The sequence below is a fragment of the Lolium perenne genome, chromosome 4, assembly GCF_019359855.2.
Source record: "Lolium perenne isolate Kyuss_39 chromosome 4, Kyuss_2.0, whole genome shotgun sequence".
In the NCBI taxonomy this organism is placed as follows: Eukaryota; Viridiplantae; Streptophyta; class Magnoliopsida; order Poales; family Poaceae; genus Lolium; species Lolium perenne.
This window is the reverse complement of record NC_067247.2, coordinates 10,443,747-10,450,478: the sequence shown is the minus strand read 5'-3', so window position 1 is coordinate 10,450,478 and position 6,732 is coordinate 10,443,747.

Here is a 6,732-nt window from a genome sequence, read left to right as displayed (position 1 = left end):
TATTGCAATATTTTGCCTTTCTATTGTAAAGTTTTTTTTTGAAGATTCTAGAACATGTTTCAAAAGCACCAAATGATTTTAAATACAGTATGTCAAAGATCAAAACAACGGTCAGTATTACTCAAATTCAGTGGCGACGAAAGGTGCTCGATGACAATCTCATGGCGAAAGCGAAGAAAGAAAATATCCGGGAGGCATGATTTACCAATGTACATTGCTCATGAATTATTCAAAGGAAAAGGCAAAAAGGGGAAAAAAGGGAAAAAAGGGAAGGCATTCACTCTACACCGTTGTTGTTGGTCCGAGCTAGAGAATGATGAGATGTGGAAGAACCGTGATGATATGCATGCTTGATCTTAATTTGTATGTTATTTATCATATATGTGACATTTGTTTCATAATATTCATCATAATATTCTTCCACGCGTGTGTGCCTCCAACAGACTTAGGCACAACAAGATTGCGATTATAGAGCAAGGTGGCATCGATTTCTCAAATCACCAACAAAAAAATGGAAATCCTCACATCTTCCTACAAAAACCTGCTAGGAACCACCACACCTCCAACGTGGAATTTTTCTCTCGACTCCATCTATGCACCCCTACACCATCACCTTCGTCACCTAGATGAACCTTTCTCCTCTGACGAAATCGCGGACGCCGTCCTAAGCATGAACAGGCACGCTAGCTCAGGACCGGATGGTTTTGGACCTGCCTTCTACCGCACCATGTGGCAGCTAACAAAACCAAAAGTTATGAACTTCTTCACCCATTTCTTCTCATCCTCACTAAACATTGACGGTATAAATCGCGCGTTCATGATCCTCCTGCCAAAGAACCAAAACGCTCAAACACCTGAAGCCTTTAGGCCAATCTCTCTTCAAAATTGCCCAGTAAAAGCTGTCTCAAAAGTCAAAACTCCTCACCAACAGACTCCAAAAAATTATTCCCCTAACTGTAGATGGCAATCAATCAGGCTTTATTAAAGGTAGATGCATTGCAGAGAATTTCGTCCTTGCAGCTGGGCTTTCCACCCAAATTCGGCTCATGGATTGAACTTTTCCTGAAAACTGGCAAAACATCAGTCCTCCTCAACGGGTCACAGGACCTTGGATAAATTGCAAAAAAGGCCTACGGCAAGGAGACCCACTCTGCCCCTACATTTTCATCACGGTCGCTGATATACTGCAGCAACTTATTGTCCAAGCCTGTCGTAGTGGCCTCCTAAAGCACCCAATTGCGGACGACATCCTCTGCCCTGTGCTACAATACGTTGATGACACGGTAATCATTCTGCGAGCAACACCAAACGCCGCACGAATCCTTAAAAAAATCTTGATGATTTTGCGGAAGCTACAGGCCTAAACATAAACTTTCAGAAAACGACCTTTGTTCCCCTCAATGTCCCTGACGATCTAGCATGCACCATTGCCACAACAGTCGGCACAACGATCTCCTCATTCCCCCAAACCTATCTAGGCCTCCCTCTTTTTTCTACCAAGCTACCTGCATCGGCATTCCAACCAATCATAGACAGTTGTGATCGCTACCTCGCAGGCTGGCGCGCCACACTACTGACAAGAGGTGGCCGTCTTGCCCTCCTCTCCGCCGTGTTAGATAGTTTACCTACATACTTCATGTCTTGCTTCCTACTTCCCATGTCTATCACCAAAACCATCGATGGCCGCCGTCGCGCTTTTTTTTGGGCCGCCGAGGAGACCTGCACTGGAACTCAGTGCCTTGTCGCGTGGGATAAGGTTTGCACACCTACTGAACATGGTGGATTGGGCGCAAAAAACCTAAATGCACAAAATGTGTACCTAATTTTGAAATTTTTCTTTAAATTCTTGCATTCAGAAAATTTTCCATGGAAGTGGATTATGTCACAAACACCACAACCACTCAATGCATCGAACCCCTCCTACCTCTCCAAGATTCTAGCCAAACACATTTCCATTCTCTCCCAAATCTCATGCTGCTCTGTCGGCAACGGCATATCAGTGTTTTTCTGGCACGACACCTGGCTACTCTCTGAACCTCTTGCATTAGCCTACCCTGCTCTATACTCACTTGTGACGTCCCAGAACCGGTACCATGAGGATCCCAGCGAACCCGCCGAAATCCGCACGATATCGATTCTGAGACGCCCTCCGACATGACGTGCGCGATGAATCACACATGTGATGCCAGAGAAATTAATACGAGCGGTTACAACAGGATTATAATAGAGCCAACAAGAAACAGATATATTACAATAACGACTCCAACGAGTCAATATACAAATATACAAGATCCGAATCATACAGAAATGTCGAAGGCGTCCGAGTACGGACACGATACAATTTGGACTAGGAGTCCTGAAGATAAAAGATGGCGTCCATAACCCTGCCCAGGCGAAGCCGGAAGGGTAACCCTGCTAACGTTGTTCTTCATCGCACCGATCTTCATACATGTCCGGTTATGTCCCAAAGCAGCAATAAGTATGGATTCATACTTAACAAGACTTCAAGACATATAGCATTCGTCAACCAATCGTCCTTTGTACTTGAGACATGCAGGGGACTTAGAGGACGCAAGAGAAACGTCATAGGCAATATGGTGGGGTTAAGCGGCAGCGCGCAAGCACTAAAAACATATAGATACACTCTACAACATTCGTCTATCAGAGAAGGTGAGAGAGCACACTAACAGTTCTATACTATGCAAACATAACCCAACCGATGCATTTTCCCCTTCGCAAAGGAAGTACTTGCAAGGGCACTCACATGGTGGACAAGTTTTATTAGGTAACCGTTGTAGTGATGCTAAATTACTACGCAAGTTATTAACAAATTACTAGCAGCAACATAAAAATGTAACTTGTTCTAGCTATACAATTCTAAGTCATCCATAACCGCGGACACGGCTTATCGATAAGATGTACACCCTGCAGGGGTTTCCCAAATGTAACCATACGCATGCTCAACCCGCTTATGACAGACGATGTCTCACAACAAGACCGTTCACAGTTTAACAAGAAAGTCTAGGGGAACCACCCCACTAAGCTACCCGTAACGAAGTTCGGCCGCACTCCGAAGCGGACTCAGGGTTGCATAGGTGTCTATGCGGGCACTAATGGCCAAGCACTAGATAAGTCGTCTAGCAATTATGCAGTACAGTACAGAATATAAACCACCCGAAGGCAACAGGAACTAAATACCCGAAGGCAACAGGAACTAAACATGCATGCGCCAAATGATGTAGGATAACGTTGCATAGAAAACAAAAAAATTTCCTACCGCGAACACGCAATCCAAGCCAAGATGCAATCTAGAAGACGGTAGCAACGAGGGGTTTATCGAGTCTCACCCTTGAAGAGATTCAAAAACCTACAAGAGTAGGCTCTTGTTGCTGCGGTAGACGTTCACTTGCCGCTTGCAAAAGCTCGTAGAAGATCTTGATCACGATCGCTTCCGGTGCCACGAACGGGCAGCACCTCCGTACTCGGTCACACGTTCGGTTGTTGATGAAGACGATGTCCACCTCCCCGTTCCAGCGGGCAGCGGAAGTAGTAGCTCCTCTTGAATCCGACAGCACGACGGCGTGGTGTCGGTGGTGGTGGAGAAATCCGGCGGAGCTTCGCTTAAGCGTGCGGGATGTGGTGGAGGAGATAGACCGCTAGGGTTTGGGGAGAGAGGGGGGTTGGGTGCCAGCCCTCTAAGGGGTGCGGCCAAGGCTGAGGCTTGAAGTGGTCAGCCCCCTCTCCTATGCCCCTCATTATATAGGTGGAAGCCCCAAGAGTTCTAGTCCAAGTCTTCGAATAAGACCCCAACAATAAAACCTCCCATATGTGGGAAACCTACTCAAGGAGGGAGTCCTACCCAAGGTGGGACTCCCACCTTTCCTTGAGGTGGGTTGGCCGGCCACCCTAGGGGAGTCCACCTTGGACTCCTCCCCTTTAGGGTTGGCTGGTCATGCAAGGTGGAGTCCCTCCGGGACTCTACTTTCCATGGTGATTTCTTCCGGACTTTTCTAGAACCTTCTAGAACCTGCCATAAATGCACCGGATCATTTCCAAACTTGGAATATGACTTCCTATATATGAATCTTATTCTCCGGACCATTCCGGAACTCCTCGTGATGTCCGGGATCTCATCCGGGACTCCGACCAAATATTCGAACTCCATTCCATATTCAAGTTCTACCATTTCAACATCAAACCTTAAGTGTGTCACCCTACGGTTCGCGAACTATGCGGACATGGTTGAGTACTCACTCCGACCAATAACCAATAGCGGGATCTGGAGATCCATAATGGCTCCCACATATTCAACGATGACTTCAGTGATCGAATGAACCATTCACATACGATACCAATTCCCTTTGTCACGCGATATTTTACTTGTCCGAGGTTTGATCATCGGTATCACTCTATACCTTGTTCAACCTCGTCTCCTGACAAGTACTCTTTACTCGTACCGTGGTATGTGGTCTCTTATGAACTTATTCATATGCTTGCAAGACATTAGACGACATTCCACCGAGAGGGCCCAGAGTATATCTATCCGTCATCGGGATGGACAAATCCCACTGTTGATCCATATGCCTCAACTCATACTTTCCGAATACTTAATCCCACCTTTATAACCACCCATTTAAGCAGTGGCGTTTGATGTAATCAAAGTACCTTTCCGGTATAAGTGATTTATATGATCTCATGGTCATAAGGACTAGGTAACTATGTATCGAAAGCTTATAGCAAATAACTTAATGACGAGATCTTATGCTACGCTTAATTGGGTGTGTCCATTACATCATTCATATAATGATATAACCTTGTTATTAATAACATCCAATGTTCATGATTTTGAAACTAATCATCTATTAATCAACAAGCTAGTTAAGAGGCATACTAGGGACTCTTTGTTGTTTACATATCACACATGTATCAATGTTTCGGTTAATACAATTATAGCATGGTATATAAACATTATCATAAACACAAAGATATATAATAACCATTTATTATTGCCTCTTGGGCATATCTCCAACAAATGAAACCAAGGTTGTGGCCCCCTTTTTAACTGACTTAAGAAAATATAATGGGTGAGGGGGTCCCAGTGAATCCCCACGCAAGGGTAGAGCTCTTAATCTCGGAACAGATAACAAGAACTCGGGTCCTAGGGGACATTAGCGAGACAAATATCCGATGCTTTAGCAAAGGGGCTCACAGATTCCACTTCTTACAATTTTAGTTGTTAACCTTTAAAAAGTGCGTGATTATCTCCAACAACTGATGTAGCATGTGATAACCTCCCAACAGATAACCCGATAAGATAACAACAACGATAACGAGATATAAGCGACACTAGCATGCACTACGACTCGCAAGGCAGACCCGATAAACCAAACAACAGCTGTAGGAGGGTGGTGGAGGCAATATGGGCTGCTCGAGGTGACAGGTGGATAGGACACATGACAAGAACGCAACTCAAGGATAGCATGAGGGAGAAGGCAAAATAAAATAGGTGAGCGACTCCTACAGAGACATGAGTTTAGGAAATGCTTGCCTGTTAAAGCTTGCCGAGGAACAGCCGGAGAACTTTTCCTATCTCACCGTATCACTTCGTGATCCTATCCGGGAAGAAGCAAATGCTGGAACACACACAACGGATGCAAATCTTACTACTACGGATAAAAAAGATCCAGCATGATCACGATGATATGCATGACATCGCAACGATGATGCGATGCAACTTATCCAAATTAAGCGGGATCGGAACCCGGACAAACAATTAGGGTTGATGTTGCATTTTCTACCGACAAAGTTAAGTGCTGCTTAGCATGGCAAGACATGGCAGGGGTGATCTACTTCAAAGTTAAACGGAACGGGGAAAACCCTAATCGGAATCCAAAATACTCCAGTGTTCTATTAGGTGAGATCCACAAACTACACGAAACGTCATGATGCAAGATGCATACAAGTATATGGATGGAATAATCATGTTACTTGCATTTTTCTGATCAAAATTCATACATAACACTTTTTATTTCGAAACATGGTTCAAGAGATATTGATTTCACAAGATTTTGCAAATCCCTGGCATTTTCAGAAAAACAGAGAAAGGCCTGGAACTTCTCTCACCGAGGCAGGAGCCAGCCCGTGACGCTGACAAGTGGGACCATGAGGCTGGTGGGGCTGCTGACACGGCGGAAGGGCCCCGGGTTGCTTCTCAGAAGGTCCAGGGGGTTATGCTAAAAAGAATAGGGGGCAGGGCCACGGGTTAGTTTGGAAAAGCTGCAGGGGGCTCCTTGTAAAAAAAACATAGATCTAGATATGAGAAACTTTTCTCACCGGGTATGCAGCTAGCCCGTAGGACTGATGGGTGGGGCCCATACGCTGAGGTGGCGCCACGCTGGCAAAGCTTCCGTGCACGCTCAGAATGTGTTCGACGCGGTGACCACCGGCGTCGGCGTCACGTGCGCAGAAGGTTCTGTGGGTTCCAGGAGGCGGAGCTGGGCGGGTTCGACGCGCCTTGTCGTCGCGGATCAGGGGATGGCGGCGCCGCTTGCAGGAGGTCGCTAGAGACGAGGGAGGAGGCCGAGGCGTGCGGCGTCCATGCGGGTGCGGAGCAAGTCGAGCACGGCCTCGAGGTTCCAGAGCAAGGCGGGAAGAGCGAGCACACGCGTGAGAGGCACCTCGGCTCAGCAGACCAAAACAGGGCGGCGCGAGGATCAGGGAGCCACCGGAGAG